At 49.7% G+C, this 17,612-nt stretch overlaps 1 protein-coding gene across 2 annotated transcripts in view; it reads right to left on the reverse strand.

Annotated features, from left to right (window-relative positions):
* DRC12 (dynein regulatory complex subunit 12 homolog) overlaps positions 1 to 2,100 on the reverse strand; it is a 52,301-nt gene extending 50,201 nt beyond the window's left edge. The window contains exons 1-2 of one of the 2 annotated variants that reach the window (XM_073657842.1): positions 1,944 to 2,100; positions 1,294 to 1,430 (exon numbers count right to left, since the gene is read on the reverse strand). The gene's annotated coding sequence lies outside the window, so the exon portion shown is untranslated. The remainder of the gene's footprint in view (positions 1 to 1,293; positions 1,431 to 1,943) is intronic. The other variant, XM_073657841.1, reaches the window with a different exon arrangement.
* Positions 2,101 to 17,612: the final 15,512 nt, after the last annotated feature.

Here is a 17,612-nt window from a genome sequence, read left to right on the forward strand (position 1 = left end):
ACATGAGAACTGTGAGTAAAGACTCGGATGACTGCACCACACTGCCTCCGTCCCTTATTTCAGCTGCGCCATCACTACCACCTGCACTACAAGCCCCAGCATCACCACCATCAAACTCCACACTGCCCCAGTGGCCCGCTCCACCTGTGGGGAGCAGAAAAACCTCAGCTGACATCCCATCACCCCCCGGAGGTCTGCAGCAGCGCTGGTAATCCTTACCAGGTACCACAGGTGGCGTCACAAACTATTTATTTTATTTTTATCTCTATTCAAGTTACAATCCCCCTTTTTGGTTGACCGCCCTGGGCCACGGACCGGGCCAGCCGCTGTGACATACCCCCCCCCCCCTGCATCCATATAGGCCCAGCTGCCAAGTACCCCATTGCCCCGGGGGCGCGTCAGAGTGAGAGGGAAAGAGACTGAGGATATCATCTCTGTGACGGAGCGCGTGGTCGGTGCTCTGGAAAACAGTGAGTGACTGCGAGAGGAGAGACGGGGTCTGGTGCCATTCACATTGAGAGGATACTGACAAGCCTTGTGAAGAGTTCTTCCCAGACCTTAACCTGAGGCTACAGGACTAAAGTCCCGGGCGTGTGGGCTTGGCATCGGCCGACAAGGCAAGGAACCTTTGCTGTTTTTGTAAACATTGCTTTTTATTTGGCAACATCCGGGACTAGCTGCAGCCACCGCGATTCACAGGCCTGTGATAGATCACATCTGAGGTTAACGGTACCGTAACTGTAAGATACTCAGGTATCCCTATATACTAGGGGAATAAGAGCAATTGGTATAGTTTCACGCATTATTATTGTTCATAGTGGTAGGATTGTACTCAGTGTGCCATCTCAGGGGTCCCTAGAGACCGCCCTCACTAGAATGGCACAGTGTTTAGGTAAAATTGTTCCAGATCATTAGAATAATTCACATAAACTGGAAACCTTGAGATTGGCACATTGATTTCAGCTTTTGCTGATTGTGTGTACTTAGTAGAGACAGTGTCCCAGGCAGAACCTGAGACTGATTCATTCAATACGGAATTTTAGTCTAATCCCTGTTTTAGTAAAGAAAGTGTTGTTTATTTCTGTCTCTGTCTCAGTTTGTGACTCACTGGATCTCTCTCGGACCTCCGGTCATTACACATTCAGAGATTAAATTTGTATAAAATAACCGTGGGATTATACTGAGGGGATATATTCTTATAGTAATCACACACAAATCAGTATATACACTATATACTACACACACCACCCTGTATACTACACAAAACAGCCAGTATATAAGCTGCAAAATTACCTCACGTTCCACTGAGGGCAGGGCCTGGTGTTGTGCTCAGTCACGATGTCCTGTGAGCAGTCTCTCCTTTCACAAAGCTGCCAGTGCAGGCTGTGAGGACGGTGTATAAGGGAACACAACCATGGTGACCAAGGACTCTGAAAACATACAAGCTCATTGTTATAAAGGGCAGGGATAGACGCCCTGTGCAGCCCCCGGAGGGTGCGGAGAGGTAGCATTTATCTCCTGGGCTGTGGGGACAGTTTCCTGGACTAATGTCTGCAGGCAATCAGCCTGTGAATTCTCTGTCTGCTTTATGTGTCAGGACATGTGAATGTGTGACTACATATGTAAATGTACTTTCATACCTTTGCTTCTGTCTTTTTAGCTATTTTGTACATGTTATTTTTCCCAGAAAACAAATGACATGACCTCCTTCTTACAACATTTTTTTAAAGTATGTATGTGAAGTGACCGCGGGCAATGCCGCGCATTGGTATCTATAATCTGGCCCAGCAAGATCCCCACACACAGACTCCATCTTGATAACCGTATCTTTACTCGTATACATTTTTAACACAGCAAAGAAAAAAAAAAACAATAAATGACAACCGTAAATATGCACAGTAATAACGTGTACTGCTAAGCTGACCCTCACTGTCCCTACTCACACGTTACCAGTCCTTTACTCCAGAAGGATGTGTCCCCCGTCGCAGGCCTGTCTGTCTTTGCAGGAGGGCGTCCCAGCCGGAGAAAAAAACAGGAACAACAAATTACGCTGAAAGGAGGGAATACTTCGGCCTCTCGCCAGAGGACCCGCTTACAGTCTCTCTGATCCGGATAGCAGCTTTTGTGGATCCCTTATGCAGTCCACACTCCAGTAGCAGGGAGTGTAATAGCTGTATCCCTCAGCAGTGAAGAAGCTGGGGAAGGCCCCGAGGATATGGTGTCAGGTAAAAGAAATCCCGTTGAGAGTCTCTCCTGCGCCACGCACGAGGGCCTGCACACCGTCCTGGCTCTTTTCACAGCCCACAGCAAACTCCTCGCGCGCTTTTTTCTGCTTCCCACTTTGGTCACGTGACTCTCTAGGGCCGGACACAGGAGGCTCAGTCTTTTTCTCTGTCATCACACCCTGCGCAGGTGCAACCTCTGGCCACAAGGTGGCAACATCATCCTGTGTAATCACTTCTGTAACAGACTCTATATCAATAATCACAGAACAGCCAGAGCCTGCCAGCTCACTACACGCCCCCCCACTCAAAGGTTGGCAGTCCCTGTCAACAACCGGCTCCAGGGCGGCGATGGCTGTGGATGTGACAGGGGGCGGCTGGGAAGAGGGCCACACATATTGGTCTCTGTAGGACTGTCCTGGAGGTACCCCTGCAGTGGTCCTCGTTGTCCGCCTAACGGGTTGGATCCCCTCTCTCCTATCAGTCACCCCACTCTCTTTCCCAGTCAACATGTCAGTAGAGGAGGTAATTGGTTCAAGTGCGTCAGTCGGACGGACAGGGGTAGGCATGCATTCAGTCTCTACATCCCCGGGGTCAGTGTCTCCGACAGTATTAGTGATATCCATCTCTCTAGGTATCACAGTAGGGGAGTCAGGCTGGGAACGGCAGGGGCGCAACATATTACGGTGCAAAGTTCGGATGCTGCCGCTGTCTTCGCCCTGCACTCGATAGACGGGGCCACCGGGGTACGGCTGTCCAATTACTCGATAGACTTCGGTCTCCCCCTTGGGCCGGAGTTTCCCTTGCGGCTTCTTTATTCGGACTAGGACCAGTTGACCTACATTCAGTGGGTCTTCTTGTACCGGAAGTGGGTCAGCGTGTACTTGATCCTGAATTTGTCGGCCTACTAGCCGGTAGACAGTCTCCATTCTCTGGCGGTGTGTTTGTAGCCAGGAAGGATAGGTACCACAGGTATCTTCTTCAGAGCTAGACAGTTGCAACTCATGGATGTCTTTGCCTGGACGGCCAAAGAGAAGGGTGTATGGGGTGTATCCGGTGACGGAATGGACCTGATTATTATAGGCCCACAGCAGTTCCGGGAGGAATCGAGGCCAGTCTGGCTTTTTGTCTTCAGCCAAAGTCCGGATCAGTTGTAAGAGGGTCCGGTTAAAGCGTTCACACGCGCCATTCCCTTGTGGATGGTAAGGGGTGGTCCTGGACTTCTTGATTCCATACATCCGTTGGAGTTCGTCAATGACTCGCCCTTCGAAACAAGCCCCCTGATCAGAGTGTAGCCGCTCAGGACACCCGTAGACCCGAACGAATTGCTGACAGATGGCCTGTGCAGCTGATTCAGCAGTCTGATCCTTGGTAGCGACAGCGAATTTCGTGAAGTGGTCCACCATCACCAGACAGTACTGGTAGCCACTATTCGCCATTCCGATCAACAGATAGTCCACCATCAACAGCTCGAGGGGCCTCGACGTCTTAATAGTCTGGACGGGGGCACGCTGCTCCGCGGACTTGTGGAATTCACAGGTACGGCATGCTTGACAGACGTTTTCAACCAACTTACGGAGCCCCGGACAAAAAATGAACTGCTGGGTCCACCGGAGGGTCTTGTCTATGCCGAAGTGGCCGTTCCTCCTGTGAGCTTCGCCCACCATCTCATGGGCCAACTGCACCGGGACGACAATCTGCAAACACTCCTCCAGCATATGGGATAAAAGGGTCCTGCGACACAGGACGCCATCTTTCACGATCAGCCGATCCCACTGGGCAAGCAGAGCCAAGGCTCCGGTCGATAGTCGGGCTCTTCGGAGGGCGGTTTCTCTTGTTTATTCACATACTGTTTCAGTAAGACGTGCTCGGGATCTCGATCTTGAAGCTTCGCCCATTCTTGCTGGGACAGGGGAGATCCCACTACGGCTTCAATCCCTCCTACAGCATACTGGCGGCTATCTTCTATTTGCTTTGCGAGTCGGGCAAAGTCAGGCATCTCATCTTCCTCCAACTCTTCATCCCGGTCCCCCACTGGCGGGGATGATGTCACTCTAGACAGGCTGTCAGCATTCTGATTCTCATTCCCCGCTCTGTATTTAATTTTGTACTGGAATCTAGAGAGCCTGGCCATCCAGTGCTGTTCCATTGCCCCTAGTTTGGCATTCTCTAGGTGGGCAAGAGGATTGTTGTCCGTCATGACCAGCACCTCCGCTCCTGTCAGATAGCCGGCAAATTTCTCTGTCATAGCCCAAGTCAGAGCCAAGAGTTCCAAGCGGAAGGAGCTGTAGTTGACGGGATTCTTTTCGGTGTCACGGAGAGACCTACTGGCATAGGCTATCACGCGTTCTTTATTATCTTGAACTTGAGAGAGGACCGCCCCTAGACCTTGAAGGCTGGCGTCGGTGTGCAACTGAAACGGTAATGTGTAGTCTGCATATGCCAGAACAGGGGGTGATGTTAGAGCAGCCTTAAGTGCCTGAAAGGATTTTTCTCGGTCAGGCCCCCAACTGATGCGTCGTCCTCTGGGGCTGTTCGCGGTCCCTCGGAAAACCTCATGCAGTGGTTCAGCAAGCCGAGCAAAGTCCTTGACAAACCGGCGGTAGTAGCCTGCTAGCCCCAGAAAAGCCCGGACTTCTTTGACGGTAGTTGGCTGCGGCCACTCTTGAACGGCTGCTATCTTCTCCGGAGAGGGCTGGACGCCTTCGGCCGAGATCCGGTGGCCCAAGTAGTCGATTTCCTGCTGGAACAGACGGCACTTGCTGGGCTTCAACTTCAAGCCGTGTCTCCTCAAGCGCTGGAACACTTGGCCAAGCTTGTGAAGATGATCCTCAAAGGTGGCGGAGTATACCACGATGTCGTCAAGGTATATCAGCGTAAACTCAAAGTTGAAGTCCCCCAGACAGCGTTCCATTAGTCTCTGAAAGGTCCCCGGTGCGTTATTCAAGCCGAACGGCATCCGGTCAAACTCATACAGGCCCATGGGAAGGATGAAGGCGGTCTTTTCCCTGTCCTTCTCACTCATTGGAACCTGCCAATATCCACTGGCCAGGTCTAGGGACGAAAAATATTTGGCCTTCTTCAGGGCGGTCAGTGACTCTTCGATCCGAGGAAGTGGATATGAGTCCCGGATAGTGCAAGCGTTCAGCCTACGGTAGTCCACGCAAAACCTTAGGGAACCATCTTTCTTCTTGACTATCACCACGGGTGCAGCCCATGGGCTCTGGCTTTCACGTACCACTCCGGCGCGTAGCATGGATTCTAACAGGCTTTTCACCTCCTGGTATTGCTGAGGTGGTATCTGCCGGTACCTCTCGCGGGTATCTCGTGCTGGATACTGGTGGTACACCCAAAGTCTGTCATGCTTTGCAAAGGAGTCTTGGTGTTCCCGCAGGAGTTCCTCCACTTGAAACACTTCTTGTTTGGTGTACTGAGACGTGTCTAGCTGCACTTTTTCCCGTAGTTTTCGCCCAATGTCTTCATCGTCTACTTGAGCGTTTATGGCTGAGACGGTTACCGTCCAGTCGCCTTCTGTAGACGGGGTGAATTCTAGGGGTCCAATGGGATTCACTTCCGTGGGTAGAGCATATACCCGGGCAAGTTGAGTGCCGGCTTCAAGGGCTAGGCCTACGCCTGCGGTGTTGTTTAGCCTGACAGGGACTCTCCCGTTCCGCACGACAGCTAGAGTGCAAGCAACTAGTGGGTTTAGCTTACCCCCACTTGGGGTCCTCGGCTCGATCAACACTTCAAGCCCCTCAAGTTGTCGGTGGGTGTTAAGGGGTAAGGAAATGACTGTCTCTTTTTCAGCGGGCAAAGTAATCCGGGTACGGCGTGGCACCATAATGGCGGCTAGGGGTAGTTGTTCCTCTGCCATCTATTGAAGTCCAACGGTCCGGATTACGCGCTGGAATGCCAGACGAGTCGGCTTATGTTTGGTGACTTTCTGCCAATATTTGGGTCCTTTTCTTGTCAACAGCATAAGATCCAGGTCTTTCAAGATGTTCATTCCCACTATCACTGGGGTCTCGGAGCCGAAACCTTCCTTGACGATGACGATCCCTCGTTTCCCTAAGTCCTCTCCGCAGGCCTTTGTGTCCATCCAAGCAACTCCGGTCACTGGAATGGGTAGATTATTAGCCGCAATAATCTTAATGGTGGTGTCTGGGTCACGAGCAGTTCTTGGTTTGAGGTAATTTTCGTAAAACTGTTCAGAGATCGTGGTCACTTGTGACCCGGTGTCCATCAGTCCCTGTACGGCAATTCCTTCCAGGACAACTTCAAGTGTCGGGCTATTCGAGGCAAGAGCACTCTGCCATCGGCTCTGTTTTTCCACACCCCTCTCCTTGGCCTCCCCTGCTGCGCGAGCCTCAGCTGCAGGGGTGTCTAGTTTAACGGCGGCCATTGTGGTGAGGCCCGGCGTGGTAGCTCTGCTTGTGGATATGGCTGGGGTTCCATTCGCTGGTCTGATCGAAATTCCCTTCGCTGGGGTGACTGAGGGTTTGTTCGTTGGTGCGACGGAGGTTGTTGCGGAGGGAAGTGTTGAGGACAACGATTTGCCCTATGGCGAGGATCAACGCATGACCAACACTGTCCCACGGGACGACTAGGCTGTCTTCGCTGGTCTCCCTGTCGGTCTAATGTTAACTGTAATATCTGTCTCTGTAAGTCTGCTACCATCTGTTTCAGGTCTTCCGTGTCACTGTTCAGATTTTTAATGTCAGATATGGATCTGCACGCAGCACCTTGAATCCCCACATCCATGACGGGTCCCCTTGAACGTTCTATGGCTTCCTGTTTGACTTCAGCAAAAGTAAGAGCCGGCATCATCCGGATCAAGTCCTGTAACGTGCGGTTAAGATACTGGTCTCTCAGTCCTATTACAAATTGGTCTCTCAGTACCAGGTCACGAGAAGCCATACCAGCTAGTTGCTCCCCTTTTCCACAGGTTTGTTCAAGGAGTACCTGAAGGGCGTTCGCATATTGGGGAATGTCCTCCCATTCAAGCTGCGTCCGTCTAAAGAACATGTGTCGCAGTGTTCCCTGGTATGTGGTCGGCCCATAGGTGTTCTCCAGCACCCGCACCAAATCATCTACTGTACGCTGGCCCCTGACCGTCTCCAGTCTGACTGTCGTCCATGCCTCCCCCTCTAGCGTCAGTACCGCCATTTCAGCCAAGGTCTTAGGGTCAATATTATACATTTCCCCCAGTATCCGGACCTGTTCCGCCCACTCTGGTACAGGGTAGTTTCGTCCGCCAAATTTCCTGACCTGATTCACAATAGACACCGGCGGGGGTTTCTGACTGTACACATGGCCTGGGTGGGAATCCTGTTGGTCACAGATCCTGCCGACTACGCCAGATGAAGTGACCGCGGGCAAGGCCGCGCATTGGTATCTATGATCTGGCCCAGCAAGATCCCCACACACAGACTCCATCTTGATAACCGTATCTTTACTCGTATACATTTTTAACACAGCAAAGAAAAAAAAAAACAATAAATGACAACAGTAAATATGCACAGTAATAACGTGTACTGATAAGCTGACCCTCACTGTCCCTACTCACACGTTACCAGTCCTTTACTCCAGAAGGATGTGTCCCCCGTCGCAAGCCTGTCTGTCTTTGCAGGAGGGCGTCCCAGCCGGAGAAAAAAACAGGAACAACAAATTACGCTGAAAGGAGGGAATACTTCGGCCTCTCGCCAGAGGACCCGCTTACAGTCTCTCTGATCCGGATAGCAGCTTTGGTGGATCCCTTATGTAGTCCACACTCCAGTAGCAGGGACTGTAACAGCTGAATCCTTCAGCGGTGCAGAAGCTGGGGAAGGCTCCGAGGATATGGTGTCAGGTAAAAGAAATCCCGTTGAGAGTCTCTCCTGCGCCACGCACGAGGGCCTGCACACAGTCCTGGCTCTTTTCACAGCCCACAGCAAACTCCTCGCGCGCTTTTTTCTGCTTCCCACTTTGGTCACGTGACTCTCTAGGGCCGGACACAGGAGGCTCAGTCTTTTTCTCTGTCATCACACCCTGCGCAGGTGCAACCTCTGGCCACAAGGTGGCAACATCAGCCTGTGTAATCACTTCTGTAACAGACTCTATATCAATAATCACAGAACAGCCAGAGCCTGCCAGCTCACTACATATGTATGTATACATACACACACAAACAAGAGAAACCTGACCAGCACCTCCTAATGTGAACTGGTGCCAGCTGCTGTAACTATAAAATATATCAAAAGAATGCAGCAGCACTCCATAAGGCCAATATACATTTTAACAATGAAAATATTAGATCTAAACTGTTTTGCTCAGCAACAAGTACTTACAAAAAATGAAGTTTTTTAGCGCATAAATTGGCCAATTCATGTGTGCCCATCAACCATGGCAAGGTAACCTCCCCCTGATGAGTAACTACTCTGCCTTCCATGCCAATTTTGAGCTACAAGTAAGCGAACAAACATGTCTTCTTCTGGGCTAAAAACACCTACATTTAAAGGGCAAGCAGAGCTGTTTATATAACACCTGCTGGTAATGGGAGGAGTGCAGAATCAGGCAAGAGGCAGTTACAACCCCTTATAGTAATACAAACCAAAGCAACCTGACCAGCACCTCCTAATGTGAACTGGTGCCAGCTGCTGTAACTATAAAATATATCAAAAGAATGCAGCAGCACTCCATATGGCCAAGATACGTCTTAGGCTATGTGCCCATGATGCAGAAATGCTCCGGATTTTTCCCTGAGCATTTCTGCATCTCCCTGGCAGAAAAAACACATGTGGATTGTACATGCAGATTGTACATGCGGATTGTACATGCGGATTGTACATGCGTTTTTCCTGCCAGGGACATGCGGATGTGAAGCGTTCTTCACATGCATTTCCACATGCGAGTTGACAAGCTCTTTCCAAACAATTTTAGCATCAATTAAAAAGTGCTTGTCAACTTGGTCACACTATATAAATTAATGCAACTGGCATGGATTTATATAGTGTGACCGAAAGAATGGTAAAAAATAAAAACAATAAATCTATACTTACCTTCTCATGGCCCCCGGAGTCTTTATTCCATCCGTCCTGGCTTGCCGGCAGCTCGCGGTACACTGAAGGACCTGCAGACGTCAGCGGTCTCGTGACCAGTCACATGACTAAATGACGTCAGCACAGGTCCTTCAGTTCACCGCGATCTGCCGGCAAGTAAAGACAAGGACACTGGGGGCCATCAGAAGGTAAATATAATATTTATTTTTTATTTTATTCTTTTTTTTACAGGTTCTATGGTACCCGGGTCCGGAGGAGAGTCTCCTGTCCTCCACACCCGGGTACCGTCCGCACATTGAAACGTTTGGATTCCACATGTACAGATCCAGTGATGCGTAATTCATGTGTTCCAATGCAAGTCAATGGCGGCGAAAACGCAGCGCTTCCGCAAAATAATTGGTAGTGCTGCGTTTTTTTCCGCAATGATAACCCGCAGCGGAAATTTGCACAGCACATGCGGATTATCATTGGGAAACATGGCAGACCTTCTACCAAGCGTTTTTTAAGAGTTTCTGCAGCGGAATTGCTGCTGCAAAAATGCTTAAAAAATGCATCGTGGGCACACAGCCTTAACAATGAAAATATTAGATCTAAACTGTTTTGCTCAGGAACAAATACTTACAAAAAATTAAGGTTTTTAGCGCATAAGTTGGTCAATTCATGTGTGCCCATCAACCACCGCAAGGTAATCTCCCCCTGATGGGTAACTACTCTGCCTTCCATGCCACTTTTGGGCTACAAGCTTACAACTAAACGGACAAACATGTTGTCATGTTGTACATTTAAAGGGCAAGCAGAGCTGTTTATACATCACCTGCTGGTTAATGGGAGGAGTGCAGAATCAGGCAAGAGGCAGTTTCACCCATTATAGTAATACAAACCAAAGAAACCTGACCAGCACCTCCTAATTTGAACTGGTGCCAGCTGCTGTAACTATAAAATATATCAAAAGAATGCAGCAGCACTCCATAAGGCCAAGATACATCTTAACAATGAAAATATTAGATCTAAACTGTTTTGCTCAGCAACAAGTACTTACAAAAAATGAAGGTTTTTAGCACATAAATTGGCCAATTCATGTGTGGTGCCCATCAACCATGGCAAGGTAACCTCCCTCTGATGGGTAACTACTCTACCTTCCATGCCACTTTTGGGCTACAAGCCCAAACGGACAAACATGTCTTCTTCTGGGCTAAAAACACCTACATTTAAAGGGCAAGCAGTCTGTTTAGTTGTATATTGTCTATTATATTTTTGAGCAGTATATATATATATATATATATATATATATATATATACATATATATATATATTAGCTATTGAACCCGTTCTACGCCCGGGTGGCAAGCATTTTTATTGGTATATGGTCTCCCATGCTGGTATGGGCTGCCCCCCTCCTGGTATTTGTGCTGCCCCCATCCTGTCCCCACCATCCTATACTGGTATGCGTGGTGCCCCTCACCCCAATCCTGGTATGCGTGCTGCCCCTCACCCCAATCCTGGTATGTGTGGTACCCCTCTCCCCAATCCTGGTATGTGTGGTACCCCTCACCCCAATCCTGATATGTGTGGTACCCCTCACCCCAATCCTGGTATGCATGGTACCCCTCACCCCAATCCTGGTATGCGTGGTACCCCATACCTCATCCCTATCCTGGTATGCATGGTACCCCATCCCTATCCTGGTATGTATGGTATTCCTCATCCTGGTATGCACGGCCCCCCTCATCCAAATCCCGGTATGCGTGGCATCCCTCACCCCCCCAATCCTGGTATGCATGGCACCCCTCATCCCCCCAATCTCGGTATGCGTGGCACCCCTCATCCCCCCAATCTCGGTATGCGTGACACCCCTCATCCCCCCAATCCCGGTAAGCGTGGCACCCCTCATCCCCCAATCCCGGTATGCGTGGCACCCCTCATTCCCCCAATCCCGGTATGCGTGGCACCCCTCATCCCCCCAATCTCGGTATGCGTGGCACCCCTCATCCCCCCAATCTCGGTATGCGTGACACCCCTCATCCCCCCAAATCCCGGTAAGCGTGGCACCCAACATCCCCCCAATCCCGGTATGCGTGGCACCCCTCATCCCCCCAATCCCGGTATGCGTGGCACCCCTCATCCCCCCAATCCCGGTATGCGTGGCACCCCTCATCCCCCCAATCCTGGTATGTGTGGTACCCCTCACCCCAATCCTGGTATGTGTGGTACCCCTCACCCCAATCCTGGTATGTGTAGCCCCCGCATCCCTTTCACGCTGTACACACATCCAAAAAAATAAACACTTATACTCACCTTTCTTCTCTGTGCTCCAGCGCTGCTGCGTCCTGTTCTGCCGAAGGCCGGGGAGGAGCGCTGCACCAGAGCGCCGCTGTCCGGCGCCATTTTGCTGAAGACACTGCAAATGTGTCTTCAGTAAAATGGCGCCGGATAGCGCTATGCGCATGCGCCGATCCGACGCCTCACTCCTGCCCCGGTCTCCGGCAAAGAGAGATGCGCCGCGGCAACGCTCATCCCGGTCAGGTAAGTATGTAAGTATGGCACCGGAGATCGCGGTATGCGTTCAGTGTCTACGCATACAGCGATCTCCGGCGCCATACGTTCTTCTGTCTGGAGCCAGACTGCGTGTCTATAAAGTTTCAGAGAGAGGGACGCATCCCCGGTTATATTATATATATATACAGTACAGACCAAAAGTTTGGACACACCTTCTCATTTAAAGATTTTTCTGTATTTTCATGACTATGAAAATTGTACATTCACACTGAAGGACCTGCAGACGTCAGCGGTCTCGTGACCAGTCACATGACTAAATGACGTCAGCACAGGTCCTTCAGTTCACCGCGATCTGCCGGCAAGTAAAGACAAGGACACTGGGGGCCATCAGAAGGTAAATATAATGTTTTTTTTTTATTTTATTCTTTTTTTTACAGGTTCTATGGTACCCGGGTCCGGAGGAGAGTCTCCTGTCCTCCACACCCGGGTACCGTCCGCACATTGAAACGTTTGGATTCCACATGTACAGATCCAGTGATGCGTAATTCATGTGTTCCAATGCAAGTCAATGGCGGCGAAAACGCAGCGCTTCCGCAAAATAATTGGTAGTGCTGCGTTTTTTTCCGCAATGATAACCCGCAGCGGAAATTTCCGCAGCATGTGCACAGCGCATGCGGATTATCATTGGGGAACATGACAGACCTTCTACCAAGCGTTTTTTAAGAGTTTCTGCAGCGGAATTGCTGCTGCAAAAACGCTTAAAAAATGCAACGTGGGCACACAGCCTTAACAATGAAAATATTAGATCTAAACTGTTTTGCTCAGGAACAAATACTTACAAAAAATTAAGGTTTTTAGCGCATAAATTGGCCAATTCATGTGTGCCCATCAACCACCGCAAGGTAATCTCGCCCTGATGGGTAACTACTCTGCCTTCCATGCCACTTTTGGGCTACAAGCTTACAACTAGTGTTGAGCCACCCCCGTAGTGTTCGAGTTCGGTTCGGTTCGTCGAACACCCGTGTGTTCGCCGAACTGTTCGTCGAACACCTCGAACACCGTTAAAACCAATGGCAGGCAAACAAAAACACATAGAAACACATAGAAAACACCTTCAAAGGTGTCCAAAAGCTGACAAACTGCTCAGAAGACACAACTAACACATGGAAAAGTGACAAGTACATATAGTCATGAGAAAAGAAAAGAGGTGGAGGAGTAAAAGGAGGGGGAGACACAGATATAGGCATGTCATGCCCTTCTAAAATCCAAAAAGTGAGAAGCCGACACGTTCAGTCCGCTCCTGCCCGTGCCACCTCCGTGTCGCCGGGTTTGTGTCAGAGCCGCGGTGAACCCTGACGGCCAGCCCCCCTCTCCCAATACTGGTGCCTGTCCGCTGGTGGGTCGAGCGAGCCCCCCTGTGGTGGAGGCAGCTCTAAGCTTTTTAATTTAAATTGTCTCTCTAATTTGAATGAATACACTTTAAATCCATTTACAAGGATCTATTGGAGGGCAAGTCTCATGCCAGCAGCCGCGTAATTCCAGCTCCAGTAGCGTCCACTAAAGCTGCTGCAGTTAAAAAGCTTTTATAAGGATCGAGCTCGGCTGTCCACCGCAAGGCATCCTACTGCCAGTCCCACCCCCTATGCCTTGGGGTGCCTCCTGATGCTCTTCACTGAGTATCCCGTGGTCCCGAAGCATTTCCTTTGAAAAAATTAAGTGTCCAAACTACAGGTGGTGTAGCTTGCTTAACAGCCGGGATAATCCGCTGACTAGCAGACACTGCTACTAGGCACAAAGTATTTCCTGGGCTAGATGCAGTTAAAAATTTGTAATTAGATACTCTCGTTGGATGCTGAGAAAGCATTCCATAGAGTCTCCTGGCACGCCATATATGATTCTCTTAAAAAGATTGGGGTAGGGGTCTAGGGGACCCTTTTATAGCCAAAATCACGGCCCTGTATCGCAATACGTCACCTAGGCTGAAGATAAATGGAACTGTAGCACCCTGAGGGCTCGGTTGCTACAGAGGTATTGCACCTCACCCAGAGGTGTGATATCTCACTCTCAGGTAAGGATGGAGTGTGGATCAGGACCCGACACCTGCATGCATTACACCACATTGCCGTGGGGCAGGGCGACCAATATGCCCCTGAGATGGGCACGACAGTCCCTGTCCCTGGCTGGAGTGGGGGGAGGGAACACTGAGGAAGGGCAACCCTGTAGTGCAGGAGCAGGGAGGAAGCAGTTCCTGGGTGCATTGAGAAGGGAGTATAAAAGGTGGGCACCATCTTAGTTCAGTGCAGAGAAGTCTGAGCAGAAGTGGCAGGGAGCAGGGGCTCTGCATGAGCTCTGCTCCGGAGGCGGGCCTAGTAACAGAGGCCCAGGCCTGGAAGAGGGAGAAGGAAGGAAGAGGAGCGGAGAAGGCTCCAGGAACGAGGAACGAAGGGATCCCAGGGGTGCGGACGGGCGAGTCGCCACCGCACGGCCGAATCCACCTGCATGGAGGGGTCAGGCCAAAGGGGGAGACCGGTCCCCGAAACTAGTGGAGGCAGGAAACGACCCTCAGCTAGAAACCGGAGGCTGTGACATTTTATGTGGCGCAGCCCCTCGCTACACCCGCTAGGAGGGCAGCACATAGGGTCAGGGAAACTGGCGCCAAGTTTACCAAGAGGAGGCACGAGGCAGCCGGACAGAAGGGTTGGTAAGAAAGGCCAGACAAAGGACACACAAAGGGGGTCCTGTGAAGCACTCCAAAGTTATCTGGGAGTTGTCTGAGCCCCTCACCTGGTGAGCACAGTACGACATGGGCAGCCGTTACCTGCAGACGTGGTCTGGATAATAAGAACTGTGAGTAAAGGCCCTGGACAGCATCACTGACTCCGTGTCGTTACTGCTGCTGCCCTGCACCATCACCCCCATCCTCCGCATACACTGCCCTGAGGCTATACTCCTCCCGTGGGGAGTTATGCTACGCTCTGCTGCACCCACAACACCAGCCTCAGCGGTCTGCCCTGCAGCGGCGGTTCACTCTGACCGCAATCCACGGGTGGCGTAGTCGGACATTTAAACATCAAAACCACATAAATAGTTCCGCCACTGGTTTGACCACCCTGAGCCACGGAACCGGGTCGCCGCCACGAAGACTACAACCACCAGCATCCACCAAAAAGGGTCCGGCTCCGGGTGTCCCAAGGCCCAGGGGGTGCATCAGAACATTTTCATCACCTTTCACAATCACCAATGGGACAAGGCAGGGATGTCCTCTGTCCCCTCTCTTATACATCCTAGTGACGAAGCACCTGCTCTCATCAATTCGCCATAACCCCAATATTAGGTGGATTGAGGTGGGAGGCACCGAGTACAAGTGCTCTCTATTTGCTGATGATGTACTAGTATATATCACTCAATCACATATATCCATCCATGCTGTTATGGCTGAAATAGATCACTTTGTTACATGGTCAAATTTTAAAATCAATGCAGCGAAGTCTGAGGCCCTCGATGTCTCCCTCCCCAAATCCATTTAGGATTCCATCCAGTCCAACTTTCCCTTTGCCTGGCCCTCACAGGGTATCAAATACTTAGGAATTCCTATTCATAGAGACCTCTCCCATCTATGTTATCTTAATTTTGGGCCCTTTATTGAACAACTCCATACAGACCACGGTTGGCAAGTTAGAACTGTAAGATTCACTACGTGAACCACTGGTGTTTTGTGGAAAAGCACATGTACACTGTGTTCCAAATTATTATGCAAAAAGTGTTTAGGAGTGATAAGGGAAGAATTTGTTTGTTTGTCAGTTAAACTCATTGATGGTGATGTGTGTCAGGGCTCTTTATATCACTGTAAGCAATTGCAGACACCTGTGCTAATTAGTTTGGCAGGTGTGTCCAATGAAAGGCAAGACTACTTAAGAAGGCTGTCTCACATTATTAAGCAGCCTACATTTTCTGCCAAAATGGGAAAGAAAAAGGATGTGTCGGCTGCTGAGAAGCAACAAATTGTGGAGTGTTTAGGTCAAGGCATGACTACAATCAACATTGTGCGATGATCAGGATGAAGTGTCTTGGCAATCAAGAAGTATGTAGCTGATTCACAGTACACACGTGTGCGTGCTAATAAGGGCAAATTGAGGACTCTTTCCTACAGGCAATTACGTCAGGTTAAAAGAGCAGCGGCAAAAAAGCCTTGTCATAGCAGCAGACAAGTTTTTGAAGCTGCTGGTGCCTCCAACGTCCCCCGAACAACAAGATGCAGGGTCCTTCAGAGGTTTGCAGCTGTGCATATCCTGTCGACCTCCTCTATCCACTTCACACAAGCAGAAACGGCTCCAGTGGGCCAAACATTACATGAAGACTGATTTCAAAACTGTTTTGTTCACGGATGAGTGCCGTGCAGCGCTCGATGGTCCAGATGGATGGAGTGGAGGATGGCTGGTTGATGGACACCCCACGCAAACACGGCTACAGCGCCAACAAGGAGGAGGTGGAGTAATGTTTTGGGCTGGAATCATGGGGAGAGAGATTGTCGGCCCCTTTAGGATCCCTGAAGGCGCTAAAGATCAACTCCATAATGTATGTGGATTTTCTCAAACAGCACTTCCTGCCATGGTTCAAGAAGAAGAACCATGTATTTCACAGCAAGATCATTTTTTTGCATGATAATGCACCATCTCATGCTGCACATAAAACATCTGCATCTCTGGCTGATATGGGCATAAAAGGGGACAAACTTATGTTGTGACCCCCATGCTCCCCTGACCTCTACCCCATTCAGAACCTCTGGAGCATCATCAAAAGGAGTGTCTATGATGGCGGGAGGCAGTTCACATCTAAGCAACAGCTCTGGGAGGGTATTCTGTCCTCATGCAAAACAATTGAAGCAGAAACCATCCAAAACCTGACAAATTCAATGGACGAGAGAGTTCAGAAGCTCCTTTCGAACAAGGGGTCCTATGTGAAAATGTAACATCACCTAGAATAAAGTTTTGAGTTGAAAACTGTTTGATTTCAGTTTCTAATAACCTGCTAATGCTTATAATTTCAAAAATGACCATTTTTTTGGTCTTTATTAAAATGAAAAGGTTGATCGAAAAGTTTGGGGGATCTAAGAGTGTGGCAACCCAGTAGTCATGATTACTTCGAATTCTGACAATATGAGGGTCATGTTGCAGGTAGTGCAGCAAGAAGGCACTTATGTGTCTTGCGCATCTCGGAGCCCCAAAATTATTTTCCGGACTAGATGCAGCTAAAAATCATTATTAATTTTAAATCTGGTGGAGCTTAGTATAGATGGGCTAATAGGATCAGTGCTGCACACTGCTACAAAGCCCAAATTATTTTCCAGTCAAGATACAGATCAACATGATTAGTAATTTGAAAGCTTAAAACGGTTGGTAGGGTGATTTTAACCAATCATCAAGCTTTTACTCTCCCCAGGATGACACAGGGGTAGAAAAGTCGTTTCGGATCCATGATTTGTTCATCTTTATGAACGTGAGTCTGTCTACATTATCAGTGGAGAGCCGCGTGCGCTTATCTGTCAGCACACCACCAGCAGCGCTGAACACACGTTCAGACAGAACGCTGGCTGCGGGGCATGACAAGATCTCCAAGGCGTAAGTGGCTAGCTCCGGCCATTTATCCAGATTGGAAGCCCAAAAAGAGCAAGGGTCCAGTGACACAGTCATGGCTTCAATGTTTACTTGGAGATACTCCTGTACCATCGTCTCTAGGCGTTGACTATGTGTCAGACTTCTTGTCTCCTGTGGCCTTGCAAAGGATGGGCTAAAAAAGTGGTGAAATGATTCCGCAAAATTGATGTTACCAGCAGATACTGTGGTTCTGTTATGGTTTG

Source organism: Phyllobates terribilis, unplaced genomic scaffold (assembly GCF_046119375.1).
Source record: "Phyllobates terribilis strain yellow unplaced genomic scaffold, ASM4611937v1 Scaffold_12__6_contigs__length_324123572, whole genome shotgun sequence".
Classification (NCBI taxonomy): Eukaryota; Metazoa; Chordata; class Amphibia; order Anura; family Dendrobatidae; genus Phyllobates; species Phyllobates terribilis.